Genomic DNA, 14,932 nt, shown 5'->3' with positions numbered 1-14,932 from the left:
TATTTTCAGTATTTTCCAAGAGGGGGGAGGGTGGTATAGAAAAACAGGAGGAGGAAGCAGTCTTTGGCAGGCAGATTCAAAGAAGATAGAGCTGGAAAAGACCAGGCACCTCACATCTCCTGCCTGATTCCCCCTGGAGAGAGAGACAGAGAGTGGCACAGCACCCAGGCCCCTTCCGAGCTGGGGTGTTGGTTTTTAGCCGCGTTGGTTTAAGGATACAGGCAGACCAGGCTCTGTAGGTACATGCGATCTCTTTTATTAGACCAACTATAATAAATCGCTGGAAAACAATTGTTCTTTGCAAGTTTTCGGGCACAAGCACCGTTCCCCATGTCTGAAGAAGGGTGTTTGTGCCCCAAGGCTTGCACAGGGCCAGCTCAGGGCTCTGCAAGCTTCTTCCCAGGGCAGCATGCGGGCCCCTCCTGTTGCTGCCTGCTGTTGTCATGGTTCCTCCTCTTCCAGCCAGCTCCCTGCTCCCTGGGCTCGACTCGGGAGGGAAGGGGAGGAAGACGCGGGGGCTGGGCGTCTAGCCGCTCCATGGCTGGGTAGGATTAAGTTTCATGGTAGCCTCCCTGCGTATGTGCGGACGCTTATCCTGCAGTTCCGTTACCTCAGAGAGGAGAAGGGAAGGGGGGTGGGCAGCCAAGCCAGGAAGCGAGGGCTACAAGCCACCCCCCCCCACCCCTGCAAGCTCCGACCCTCCCTGAGGCCGGTGCAGCGGCGAGCGGGGTAAGCGGGATGTGCGGGGCTGCGGGGGGGGGGGGAGCTCGTTGCAGCGCGGGGGCTTCTACAAGGTGGATAATGCAATGCAATGCAACAGTAGCCCCCCCCGTTGTTTGCATTGCCGCCGGAGCGGGGGGGCAGCCTGTTGCGTGGAGAGTTGAGTGCATCCCCGGGCCGCGGGGAAGGGGCTGCGTAGCCTTGTTTACTGGGGGGTGGGGCGCAGCCGGGAAACACCCGCGCTGCTGCGGGCATCGCCCCCACGACCTAGTCCCTTGCCGGCAGCTTTTGGCGCCTCCCCGTCGACTGGGCCCGGCCTCACTCTCCAGACGCGCATTTTTGCAAGCGGGGCCGGGCCGGGCCGGGCCGGCGGGCGGGCGGGCGTTCACGTGCCCCGGGCGGGGCAGGGGCCAGGGGCCAGGGGACGTGTTGTACGCGCGGAGACTGGGGCGCCGGGCCGGGCAGGAGCGAAGGATGCGGCTGAGGAGGCGCAGCCGCATCCTCCTCTTCCTCCTCCGGCTCCGGCGGCTGAGCCCGGGGGCGGGGGGGGGCCGGCTCCCCGCGGGCCGGGCCGGGCCGGGCCGGGCCGCGGTTCGAAATGGGCATGAAGAGAGGGAACCCCTCCCCCCCCAGCATGGCTGAAGGGAGGACACAGCGCACCGCCCCCACATCATGGTTGACGGGAGGACGGAGGGGCACACACTCTTTGCCTTCTGAAAATACCTCTCTCTCTCTCTCCTCCCCCCCCCCCATGGCTGAAGGGAGAGTGCACACCCCCCCTTCCCCCCACCGTGATGTAGGGATACACTTTCTCTTGTGAAAATACTCAGTTCACCCCGCCCCCCCCCATCATGGCTGAAGGCAGAACACACACCCACCCCAACCATGGCTGAAGACAAGAAGAAGGGGGACACACAGGTCTTTGCCTTCTGAAAATTGCCATCATTCTCTCTCTCTGCTTTCTGAACATACGCACCTCCTTCCCCAGTTACCATCCTTGGCTTTCAAATAACAGCCTCAAACCCGTAGCATTTTTGCCACAGGCGTGTATAAAGTGTGTATATAAGGGGGTCCAGAAAACTTCAGGGCTCAGTGATGTGGCTACTCCTGGCTGCATCCTTGTCTGTTTCACGTGAAGCTGCTTTTTTTTCCTAAGGGGACTGGAAGATCCCAGTGACATTGCATCTGCAGTTTCCCCAGGTTTTTCTGCAAATCTTATCTCAGCAAGCATGAACTCCTTTTAATCAACACACAGTCTTTAGACATAGCTTCATAGTAGATACCAGAGAATACAGAGAAGTATGGGCAGGGCCAAAATTATGCCTTTGTAGAGGAAGGTTGGCCCAGGAGGAGTTGGGTGCAGGTGTCTGAAGTAGAGAATATGACCTGGGATATTTTATTTTTTGATCTCACTTCAGGTCTATTTCTACGCACTTTATAAACACGTGGTAGGGTTAGAATGATGTAGCCATGATGGTCCAAGGAATTATGTGAGTGGCAGGTATTTCTTAGGGTGATATCTTTTACTGGACCTAGTTGGGATGAAGTTAGACTAGGTTTCACATGCAAGACATTCTTAAATGGAAATGACCATATATAGAAGTACATTATAGGAACTTCAAAAACAAAGGTAATAGTTTGGTCTCTATTATTTACATGTAACCATATTGGATGTATTATTTTGTTGGTCAGTGTTTTGACTTTTTTCTCCCTTTAGTTTTAAAACAGTATCTCATCCATCTTTTGTATTTGTATCCATCACCACCAGCAGGTAACTAGATTACTATAGTCTTTTGAAAGGAAAATGTTATTTTACAAGAAATCCCAACAAAATGGAGAGAGCGAAGAAAGCAAATTCCTACATAGCAGTTTTGCTTAAGCATAGCTATGTTTAGAGTCAGGAATCAGAAGAATCCAGTCGTGCTCCCTTTGCAATCAGTGGTTCAATGTCTGAACAGAGCTAGGCCCGCAGTAATGTCATTATATCACTTGCTTTCATATGGATGACACATTGAGAGTAAAGAATATCAAAACAAAGTGAAAAATACGAAATGTGAATTGTTTCTTTAAAACCTTGTTTGGTTTGGATTAGAAAAAATATGGCTGGGTATGGATATAACAGAGGAAAATAAACCCAGAATTGAAAATTTAATATAGCTAAAAACAATTATAAGGAACTTTCATTACCTATCATTAATGTATTTGTTATTGCATGGCTCAATTTCACACACAGGATTTGTCCAAAATACTCCTAATTGGCAGATTAGGAAATTTCAGGAATTTATACAGAAAACTATTAGCCAGTCACTCAAGGGAGGAAAATCTTGTATGTTTATATTGACAAAATAAAGACAACTGGGTATTTAGGACAAGATGATATTAAATAATTGAGAGAGCTGTCATATCAGATGGAAGAGTGCTAGAGAATAGCAGTCTGAGATCATTATTTTAAAATGAACATGCTAATTTATTTAGCCCATACCAGATAAATTATAAATGGCCTAGAAGGCTGTGTGGGGAGCAATTTCTTTTCTTCAGCATTTCAATTTTACTTAGAGCCAATGGGCATGGATGTTTTCCTGCTGCCTACTGTGGCCTTCATGGCTTTTTTTTTTTTCTTTCCTACCTGATTCACTGTTTTGGTGTTTCTCTGAAGTATTTTCCTTATCTCGCTAATGGAGAAACATTTTTATGGAGCTATTTATGTCACTGACCTTTATGAACGTCCTCTTATGAATTCCAGCCTACTATCAGCAAGTATTTCACCAGGACCTAGAAATGTTCTTTTCCTCCTGGAAGAAAATCTGCACTAGAACAATTAGATCAGTATCAGGACTGGGAAACAAGAATAGTATTGCTTTAATGCTAATGGGTAACCTTTATTTTCCTTTTGGCACCATGTACCTTTGAAATCTAGAGAAGACAGACTTAAAATTTGCAGTGACCCATCCATTTACAGGTCAGATTGAATGCATTGTGTGTTTGACATGGGCCATGCTTTAATCAGTTGATTAAATATAATTATGAAGGCATATTAAGTTATCCAGTGCCTGCTACATATAACAACATGCAAAATACTGTAGTTATTTAGTAAATTGTAATTATTGTGAAATCCACAAGGATTCCATAAATCAGGTGCCTAACGGACTTTTATTAGCATCCTGTTGATCTACCCCCATCACCCAAGCTACCATATTTATTTAACACAATAATCGTATAGTATTAATGGTAATACTTTTTTTACTCATTGGGATTCCTACCAACATAATATTGTAGGCTGCGTCCAGATAAGCGTGGACATTTGGTTCCCCAGGGACAAGTAGTACAGGTGCACCTTGCGTTGCAGCTACTTGTCCCTGCCTGTGCCATGCGCGCTTTGGTGCATGGCAGGTTACCTTGGGGGTGGTAGGAGAGCCTGGGGCCAGCAGCCTTACCTTGGGTCCTAGGGGCCCCCCAGGGCTGCAGCAATGGCTATCCTTCGGGTTAGAGCTTGGCTGGCAGCCACAGCATGGCTCTGGGTGGCCCAGCTCCACTTTTCAGTGGCACACGCTGCCTGTGCATGCGCTGCTCGGCTTTTTTTCCCCACAGGCTTTTTTGACCCCTGAATATCCAGGAGTTAAAAAAAACCATGGAAAAAAGCGGAGCAGTGCACACATGGGCAGCACACCCCTGCAGCGCAGAAAACACCTGACTGTTCTGTGTGTAGTGCTGCAGACGTGCATGGCTGCGCTCGTTTGGGTGCACTCATCATGTGCAGTTTTATTCTTGTTATTTGTCTATAAGTGTGTATACAAGAGTGTAAATACTTATGTGCTTTAATTGCCCTGGAAATGCTTTGGACCAGTATTGGCTGTTTGCTCAAACAGAATTAAGGTGTCAAGCTGAAAGAATTCTTTCGCTGTTTTTACATTAAAATGTAGAAGACAGTTTGCTACTTATTCTCATATGACATCATGAAAATGTCTTGGTTTACATCAGATAGTTTGTATGTTCATTGATAAAGAATACAGCATAATGAAAAAAATTGCTTTATATTTTTGTCTTTCAAACTAAGGAAAATACTGAATCTTTGAGTGAAAGTTTTGTTATTTTTTACTGTACTATGAACTAACTAGTATACTGTAAAACAGCAGGGGCCGATCTTTACTGGCAGATGTGCCACAAATTAGGCCCACACTTTCCCCAGCGACCACTCTGATCCCCTTCCTCTGCCTGACCTTTCTGTTCCTTGCCCTGTGAACCTTGCCTCATCTGCTGCTCTGCTGTCTGCTTCCTGGCCTATCTGCCACAGTGCTGCCTGCCTCTTCCCTGATCTGCTGTCTGTCACACAGAAGTTGCCTGTGGCATCTGTGCCTCAGGTTGGACAACCCGATATAAAACATGTAGGTAATTCAAAATATTTTTAATTCTGGGTACGTGATTGCCTGTGAACATGGGGGACTGGAGCTGATGGCCCAAAAGGCTTCTCTCATTTTTATCCTATGTAGGTATTTTGACAAAGGCCACACAAATTATATTTATTTTCAGTGTGGGAAATTACCGAATTAATACATGTTTACTTAAAATGTAAGTCTGCTGGGATTTGAAGTATTTATGTTCATTATATATATGCTGAAAAATTTACTTTGTTTCAGGACAATTGGTTATAAACTTGCTTGAAGCAATGCAGATACATACAGTGATTCCATCCACTAATGCAGTTTTAAAATGTCATGTGGATACTATATTTTAAAAACAGGTTACCAATTTATAAAATAATTTCCTTGTGAAAAATTCAGTTTTTCTAATATATATACTCTTATGGTATTTTGTGTATTTTAATATAGTTCTGAATTCCTGAATCAGATACATTTATTAATTAGTAGGAAAAATATTAGATATACTATAAATAAAGTTAGTGTGATTAAGAGTTTTACTTGAAATTATTTATCTGCAACTAGGAGTACAGGTGAATAGATAGCACAATATTGGATGATGTTAAGTTTCACTAAGAAGAACAATTGGATTTGTTAGCAAATGTTAAAACATTCATTAAATGTTAAACTTGAATTTTTGTAGCAGCCTCAAAAATATTTAGCATTATTTTAATTAAATTACAAGATTAGAATAACTGAAATATTAGTAGTATCTATTACCATTTATTTTTCTATTGCCATTACTAATCACAATGAAAATGATACAGACTGTGTAATGCATATCAGTTTTACTGAACTTTTGCAGATATTCCTAGAAATTACTGTGTCCAGTAGTATAGTCCTATCCGTGGAGGTGATAGTAAGTATGTGTGGAATACTGGGGGAAGTGGAATTTTTCTCTACCCTGTGCCAAATCTAAGCTGTCTATACACTTGAGAAACAAAATTGCACGTACTCATGGCAGAAGACCATTTTACATAGTATACACAAGCCTGCAGTTCAATTTGCCTTTCTCATGTGGAAGCTGGAGTAACTGCCCGCCCACATTGTCTATACTAGCAGGCAAATTGACAAAAAGTGTAAAAGTAATTAGCATGCCTCTTGTGGGTTCTAGTCTGATCTTTGTGCAATTGCCCAATGGCATTGACAGCGTAAAATGTCTGCCTCGTAGCAGCCAGGGAATAAGGGAAAGGAGACATGGGGGATGAGGACCAAAATAGGAAGGGGGAAAAAAAGCATCCTAAGCAGGCCTACTCAAGCCAAGATGCTTAAATGTAGGCTGAAAGTTTGACAGTGCTGGCTATAGTGTATATAAAATGTGTGTCATGAATACTTCTGTTCTTTTAATTGAAGCAGATTTCTTCTTAATCCCTAAGCCTCCTAGCCAACATTTGGGCCTGAATATTAGTCTTAATGTAGACATTTCTTTTGTATTTTGAAAACACTTCCAGTATTATAATGGCTGTAGGCAAAGCCTATTACTGTGCTTTCTATCTTTGGCATTGCGTGTTTGATAATCCAGTGGTATGAGCATTAGTTTCCAGGGTATTTATCTAAAATGGATTTGTGAAATACTAGATGGAGTACCAATCAATGAAGCAGAATGAAGCTTTCTTTTGGAAATTAAGTAGTCAAGCATAACAGAATTCTAATTAAAGTTGGGTCAGTTTTTCCTTCTGGTGAACCCCTGTGTAGTTCAGTCAAATAGTTTGACTGCTGACGTCTAATGGATAATGTCAATGGATTCTTTTGGGCCCTGCTTCTGCTCTAGCCCCATTGAAATTAGGAGCACAATATCAGTCAATAAGGACTCAGGCCTGCAACCAGGTGAGGACTTCTGCCTAAGCACCTTACAGGAGCATGCCATAAGGCTGAAAACAGCAGAGTGCAAATTATTTTCCCTGCTCCAAAAAGAGGTACATCAACCCATAGGAAAACAAGAGCCTCATTGCCGCTACCTATTTTTAGGTTGCTGGCAGATGTTAAGGCAGTTGTGTGATAGGAGTCTGGAATTTTATTTCACGTTCCCCAAATCACATGACCTACCGTGCTACACGTGCAGGGCAGGTCATACAATTCTGGGTCATAAAATTCCACAAACCCGAATTATGCAACTGCCAGATGCCAGTATGGGTGGGGGCACCTGCAGCTGGAGCTCTGGAAAAAGTGGAAGCAGCATCTGTGGAGTAGAGTGCCCAAGGAATATAAAGAAGGCAGTGCAGTTAGGGCTCCCAACTGCATGCCTAGTTTGTAAAGGTCTGGGTTCCCTGAGTCCAACATTGAGGAGCTTTTCCCTGATGCTAGGCTCAGTGTCACAACCCTTTAAAAAAGCAGGCCTGCAGCTAGAAGTCTTGGCTGAATGCCCACCTGCTTTTTTAAGTTTCCTTGCCCCATCCCCCACTGCATTTATCAGACACCTCTTTTGCCCAGTGCATGCAGGAGGGGATGGGAGATGCTCCCCCATTCCCAGCTGGGGATAAGGAAGATTTCAAAGGGTGGCTTTCTTTTGGATGCTAGGGCTGCCTGCTGCCAGAGCCAACACTCAGCTGAGCACTGGAATTCAGCTTTGAGTGTTATGTTTGTCCAAGGTATTCACAATTAATTAACTCCAGTCACAAGTGTGGGAAAGAGTGCTGTCAGACTGGCAGGCACAGAATATATTGCAAACATAAAGTAAACTATGTATTCACTGGCATTAGCAGATTCAACAGAAAGTAACGTAAGTTTTACACGTGCAGATTCAGCACATTCACATATCTGACATGGGGCAGTCTGGTTTGAACTCAGGACTGTTCCCCTTCTGATCATCAGGAATTAGGCAGAAGAGGGCTGTGTGTGTCCTAAGGCACACTGGGACCTGACACGTTAAAGAGTCTTTCAGATAGGGGATTGCACGGAAAGACTCTTTAAGGTGTTAGGTCCTGGAAGATATGCTGATACAGACAATCAGCTGATTGTCAGCATCAGGACCAGGGCAGATCCTGGGCAGGTTCCAGACTTGGGGCTGCTCAGGTCCCGATGCTGACAACCAGCCAACCATTGGCATTGGGATGATGGGACATGCTACATGTTCAGTTCATGGTGGCATGGAAACTAGCCACAAAGATGTTACACATTTTTGAGTAATATTTTTGTGGTGGGTTTGCCATTTGATGGCACCATAAATTTGATCAGTATGTGGCATGCTGCTGTTTCTGGTGCAATTAACACATTTATCACAGCAGAAGTATATCATGTGCCAGGCGTCCTAGAGACTATTCCAAGGGAATCAACCTTAAACTTATCAGTGCTCTGCAGTTGATTGGGAGGCACTGAATCTGTCCTTACTTTGTACTTACCTGGCTAACATCGTTCCTGTTTCATTGTTGTTTTATTATTTACTGTTGTTGGCCTTAAATCAGAATACTAAAGCAGGTGCTGCTGTTTTTGTCTTCTCATTTTTCCTAGCGCAAGTATCCTATTGGAAACCCCAGGGTAAATTTCAGCTTCAGTTTAGTCATGACATTTTTAACTTCTTTGGCTAACAATAATTACAACTAAAATAATTTTAAATGTCTAATTCAAGTGTTAACAGTTACCGCTATATTGTTATGTAGCGTTTCTGCTACTGTAGTTCCTTTGGAGCAGTAGTCATGGATTGAGATTCCTGCCAACTGCCATGTAAAACATAGAACAAAAAATGGTATCTGCTCCAGAGTGGTTACAGTCTATACCAGGGGTCGGCAACCCCTGGCATGCCTGCCGAGCACAGCACGCAACGCCGTTTTGCTCGGCACGCCATGGCCAGCACTGGCTCTGGGTAGCTGCTGCCAACGATGGAGCCCCGGCTGCTCGCAGCAGGGTTTGTAGCATCCCAGCTGCCTGCTGGGAGCAGCTTGGGCTCCTGGCTGGCAGCAGCTACCCAGAGCCGGGGCCGGCTGCAGCCAGGAGGCTGCAGACAGCTGTGCCAGGCTCCATAGCCCAGGCATCATCTACGTACCAGTGCGTGCACACATGCCTTGGAGTGGGCAGTGGGGGAGGGGCCTGAGGCAGCGCAATCCCAGCTCCAGGCACAGAGCTGGTGATTGGGCTCCAGAGCTCCAGTGCAGCTGTTTGTAACCAGCCTGGGCTCTGGGCATCTGCAGCAAGCAGTGGGCAGGCTGAAAACAGCTGTGCTAGTCTCCACTGCTCCAGCATCAGCTCCATGCTGGCAGCGACTGCACCTCGGGGCAGAGAGCAGGGAGTGTAGCCCACCTCGAGGTGCGCGTGCAGTTGCCGCCAGCGTGGAGCTGATGCTGGAGCTGGGGAGCCTGGTGCAGCTGTTTGCAGCCTGCCCACTGCTTGCTGCAGCTGCCTAGAGCCCAGGCTGGCTACAAACAGCTGCACCACACTCAGGAGCCCAGTCACCAGCTCTGTGCCTGGAGCAGGGGAGAGACCAGGGTTGCGCTGCCTCACGCCCCTACCCCACTGCCCGTTCCAAGGTGCGTGTGTAGGCACCGGTACACAGCTGATGCCTGGGCTCCGGAGCCCGACACAGCTGTTTACAGCCTCCTGGCTGCAGCCGGCCCCAGCTCTGGGTAGCTGCTGCCAGCCGGGAGCCCGGGCCGCTCCCAGCAGGGGGGCTGGGACACTGTAAGCCCTGCTGGGAGCAGCCCAGGCTCCAGCAGTTGACCAGAGCCGGGGTAGAGCTGATAGCCACAGAGCCCGGGCTGGGGGGCAGGGGCTCTGAGTGGGGGGTAAGGGGCAGAAGCAGGGCATCCTGTATGTAGCAACTGCCCTCATTTTGTTTTTCTGGCATGCTGGCACTCCGGCATCTTCCAAGGTAGGCATTATGGTGTATTTCAGCACTCTGCTAAAAAACTTTGCCTACCCCTGGTCTAAACTAAGAGTGATATAGGGGTGACATAGAGTATTTTTTCATGCTTCTTGGCTTTTCTTGTAGCCACATGGGGTGGAGAGAGACTTCTTTCCCTCACCTTTCCCCCACCTTGCTGCTTACAGGAAAGCTTAAGCTTTCCTTGAAGGCATTGGGTTTGGCTGTAGCCAAGGCTGGAGATTTTGACTGGTGTATGCCAGTGCTCCTTCTGGGACTTAAAGCCAGAGGTCCTGGCTAGAAGGTCTCGCCTCTTCACTCAGGGTCAGACCAATAGCCATATTTGGGGTCAGGAAGCAATTTTACCTCATGGTCAGCTTGGTATGGGCTGTGAAGGTTTTGCTTTTCTCTGTAGCAGGGTGTGCAGCCCTTTTTCTGGGATCTGTTGAGCATATATTAACAATCTTTACAGAAGCAGGATGTTGGGCACCATGGTCCCCCTACTTTATCTGTGGCAGGTTAGGGTGTTATGTCTTCTGTTGTTTCAGGGTTGACTGTGTAGATTTGCTAAGAGGTTAGACAATGGATTTGTATGGGATGGTTTGGAAAAGGATGATCCTGCCTCAGGGGCTTGTCAAGATCAGGGTGGACAAAATACAGCCTGCAGGCCATATTTAGCCCAACAACTGATTCTCTTTGGCCTATGACATTAGTAGAGGCTGGAGCTGGAGCCAACAGCTGCTTGGCTAGATAGAAACAATTGGCGGGTCCTTGAGTGGTGGCTTGAGCTCCCTTCTCTGCTGGAGCAGTGGGGGATGCTGGGTGGAAGCAGCCCCATCTGCCCAGCACCGCACAGAAGCCTGGGAGATGGAGTCTGATCCCTGGTGCCAGGTAGGTGAGCGGCCTGGGCTGCTTCTGTTCAGCATCCTTCACTGTGCCAGCAGAGACTGGAGCCCCATCCATCTGCCTGGCACTGTGCCAGGGGAGTGTGTGTGGGGGGGAGGGAACTGAAGCCCCTGCTCTGTCCCCCTAGCTAGAGTCTGCACAGCGGGTGAGGGGAGGCCCACCCCCGCCCCCGAAGTTCAGTGTCATGGAGCAAGCTCTCAGCCTTGTTTCTGACTGCTGGTGTCAGCCAAGCTGGACACTGGGGATGAGAGGGGGGGTAAGGGTTGGGCAGGGAGGAGCAGACATAAGGTGCTACAGCCCTGGGAGGGCTCATGCTTCCAGTCCCGCTGATGCTCTTATGCCAGCATCAGTTATGCCAGCATCAGTCTATCCATGGGGAGCTTGTGTGTGTGTATGTGTGTGTGTGAGAAAGTAAGAGAGAGTGTGTGTATCTGTGTGTGTGCACTAGAGTGTGAGAGTGAGACGGTGTATGTAAGAATGAGAGAATGTGTGTGTGCATGCATGGCCCTCAGCAGCTCAGAAAACTCATTAAGTCGCCCTCCAACTAGAGGTGCACAATGGGTTCTTTGACAAAATCTGTTATTTATAACCTGGAAATATCATGATGAAGCTAAGGTGTTGAATTCAGTACAGCTCTTGGTAGAGGCGCACCGATACATTGGTCTGATGTTGGATTAGATATAAAGAAAATAGATCGTATTAAAAATTGGCCTGATGTGGCTGATAATTTGGCCAATAAATGCCCATGAGTGTGTGCAGCTGCAGCATAGCATGTAGGCAGTGAGGAGCAGAGCCCAACAGCTTATAAGTCTGGTGTGGTGGAAAGGGAGGTGGGAGGAAAGAGGCGTGGGTGCACAGATCAAGGTCCGTATGGTGAGGGAGGAGTGGGGCAGGGGCTAGGGCAAGTGCTGCCCCACTGGGGCAGGCATGGGACTGAGCTGTGGCTTGTCTGGGGTGTACACAGACTGGGAGGGTGTGGCTCCCGCCTCTGCGTGCCACTTGTCTGGGAGCTGCTGGTCCAGTGCTTATCCACTTGTCTGGCGGCTCCTGCTGCTGCTCCCACCAGTCATCCTGGCATGGGGAGGTGCATGCCCCTGGATCTGCATGGGGCGGGGAGGGGAACACCCCTTCCCCCTCCCGGCCTATCCTCCTGGACGAGCAGCGGCAGGAGCCACTGGATGAGTGGGCGAGTGCCAGACCAGTGGCTCCTGGGTGAACAGCACAGAGCAGTGAGAGCTGCCCGTTCTCCCATGCCCCCCTGAATGAGCTGCAGCTCTGTCCTGTGCTTGTCTCACTCCGGCTGGGTAACACTTGCTCCATCTCCAGCTCCACTCCTCCCTCACCGCAGGGCCTTGATCTTTCCCTTTCCTTCGCCCTCCCCTTCTACCACACCAGACTTACCAGCTGCATGCAGCTCTCCAAGCTGCCAGGCTGGTATTGGAAACTGGATCCGTATCAGTCAATATGCCTCCTTAAAAATCAGCTATCAGTATCATCCCCAAATCTTTCAGCCCAAATAATTGCCTGCCCCTGGTCTATATGACCTGTGGAGGTTTCTTCCAACCCTAATTCTCCATGATTCTAAGAAGCAACACGCTGACAGACAGGGCAATACTAGAGAACTGAAAGAATAAAATTATGTTTATTTGCCTCTTTCTATTAATTTATCTTGTACAGTGATAACAGGGGACAAATGCTTAATTCCAGTAGTTACTTTTGTTATATTACCACCTACATGATCCCAAGACTGTTCTTTTTCGAATGTACCTTTACATTATTTCATCCTCCTACAGTCCCATTTGTCTATTTTGTTCATTCTGCCTGACATGCGAACTAAGCTTTCTGGGATAGTGAGTGTCTTTGTTAGTTATCTGTATGGTATCTTGTACAGTGGGGCCCTCACCCATGACAGGGGTTCTTAGTCATTAGTATAATAACAATAATAAAAGAGGCAACATCTTAAAATAATAAAGGCTTCAAATGTGATTTATGTGGAATTCCCTAAGTAGAGGATTTCCATAAGTAATCTGTTATCCTGTGTCTCCTCCCATTGAAATCAGTGGGAATAGATATTTAAGCTCTAAACAATGTGATCTTAAAGATGTACTTATCTTATAATTGACCCCCATGCTTTTTTATTGATCCCAGCAAAGATACTAATTCCTCATATTAATATTGCAGCAGCAGGTATCCTGCTACCAGAATTATGTATGCTAGTGTGGACGCTGTTGAAGTCAATGTAAGGGTGGGAAACTCTTTTTAACCTCAGCTCTAGTAGAAGCTTGGGTAATTAAATCCACTTTAAGCTCAGATACTATGCTCTTTGGGATATGGACCATTTTTTATCGTAAATGCTTGAGAGAGAGAGAGAGAGAATGCTTTGACCCTGGATACCTCATTAATACACATAGATAATATTTGAAGTCAGAATTAGTTTTAGTTAATAAAAATTGAACTACCAAGAGAATACTGGGGAAAAAACTACAGTTTGGAGCGGGCACAGAGTGAGCTGAGGTGGAAGGCTGGTTGTGCCCTTCTGCCACCACACCCCAGGGAGTGCTCTGTTCCTCTCTTCCTCCCCACCTGCCCGCCCAGGCTGCGGGAGGGGAAGGTGTTGGGGAAATTCCCACCAGGAGTGCCCACCAGCAGGCAGGCACTCCATGTCTTCCCCCAACACATCCTCGCTCCCTCAGCCCCGAGCCAGCTTCCTCCCCAGCCCTGCCTACAACCCTCAAGCCCCTCTGACCTCCAGGAATGAAGTGTGATTATGAGGCAGCCTCCAGTAAGTATGAGCATTGGGTCCCGCCCTTTCCCCCTCCCCCTTCCCCTTCGGGCAGTGCTGGGGGTTTCCCGCCCCTTCTGCGAACAGCTCTTGGAGACTGGAACTCAGCTAGGCAGCAGAGCTCTTTGCAAAAGGGGGACATTCGTGGGTTTTCCTGCTAAAAGGGGAAATCCGCATTTTCTCTGATTAAAACAGGAAATCTGTGGTTTTCTCTGTTTTTTTGTGGGAAACAGAAAACCCGGATCCCTGCTCATCTGGTTAACTGCTTCGGTCAGTGCTGGCCAGGTTACTGATATAACCCACCAACAAAAGAACACAGTAAGACCTTGCTTCACTTTTGAAGTCATTTAATAAGGGGGCATTGGTGAAATACAGAAATCTGAATGAGAGTAAATGTACAGTTTCTTAACGGTTTTAGAGAAGGTGTCTAAAAATGTAAAGCACGATGGGTTCTTTGACAAAATCTGTTATTTATAACCTGGAAATATGATGAAGCTAAGGTCTTGAATTCAGTACAGTTCTTGGTAGAGGCGCACCAATATATCAGACCGAGATTGGATCGACGCTGATATAATGAAAATTGAGAGTATCGGCAATCGGCTTTTTTGGCTGCTGTGGCTGATAAATGCCCTGTGCATGTGTGCAGCTGCAGTGCAGCATGCAGGTGGCCAGAAGCACAGCCCAGCAGCGGGGAGAGCAGCTGGGTCTGGCTAGTAAGTCTGTTGTGGGGAAAGAGGCATGGGGGCACAGATCAAGGCCCATGCAGTGAGGGAAAGGTGGAGCTGAGGCAAGGGCAGGCGCTGCCCAGCTGGGGGTAGGGTGGGGCATGGAACAGAGCCGCAAGTGGCTCGTCCAGGGGTGCAGTGGGGCGGGGGGGCAGTTCCCAGCAGTGTGCGCACTCTGGGAGGGCATGGGGGTTGCATGCCCCCTGTATTTGTGTGTGGGGCTAGGGCAAGAGGGGGGCTGCAGCCACCCTAAAATTTGTTATAGGTCCCCTCCCAACATCACTGCCGCTGCCCACTCTGAGTACAGCCCCCAGCCCAGCTCTTGCAGGGAAGAGCCTGATGCTGCCCCTGGCCCCAGCCCATAGCAGCAGCCCACCCTCACCCCGCATGCAGATCCAGAGGCACACACTACCAAAGCCCTCCCTGGGTGCCCACAGCAGTGGGAGCCCCCACTCCTGCCCATTCCCCGGGGTGAGCTGCTTGTGGCTCCATTGCGTGCCCCGCCCCAGACAGCTGGGCAGTGTCTGCCCCAGCCCCACTCCCTCCCTCAGCACGGGGGCCTCGATCTGCTCCCCCATGCCCCATCCTCCCA

The 14,932-nt window shown here is 48.1% G+C and overlaps 1 protein-coding gene across 25 annotated transcripts in view; it reads left to right on the top strand.

The window, feature by feature from the left end:
- The first annotated feature begins 514 nt into the window (after positions 1-514).
- MPDZ (multiple PDZ domain crumbs cell polarity complex component) overlaps positions 515-14,932 on the top strand; it is a 139,807-nt gene continuing 125,389 nt past the window's right edge. For 11 of the 25 annotated variants that reach the window (XM_090038701.1, XM_090038685.1, XM_090038682.1 and 8 more), the window contains exon 1: positions 516-729. The gene's annotated coding sequence lies outside the window, so the exon portion shown is untranslated. Of the gene's footprint in view, positions 730-13,914; positions 13,934-14,932 lie in introns of those variants that run through there. The other 14 variants (XM_090038693.1, XM_090038700.1, XM_090038697.1 and 11 more) reach the window with 4 other exon arrangements.

The sequence above is a fragment of the Crocodylus siamensis genome, chromosome 3, assembly GCF_052110815.1.
Source record: "Crocodylus siamensis isolate JL-2025a chromosome 3, ASM5211081v1, whole genome shotgun sequence".
Taxonomy (NCBI): Eukaryota; Metazoa; Chordata; order Crocodylia; family Crocodylidae; genus Crocodylus; species Crocodylus siamensis.
The sequence above is the reverse complement of the archived record's forward strand: the minus strand, read 5'-3'. Positions and strand labels throughout refer to the sequence as shown.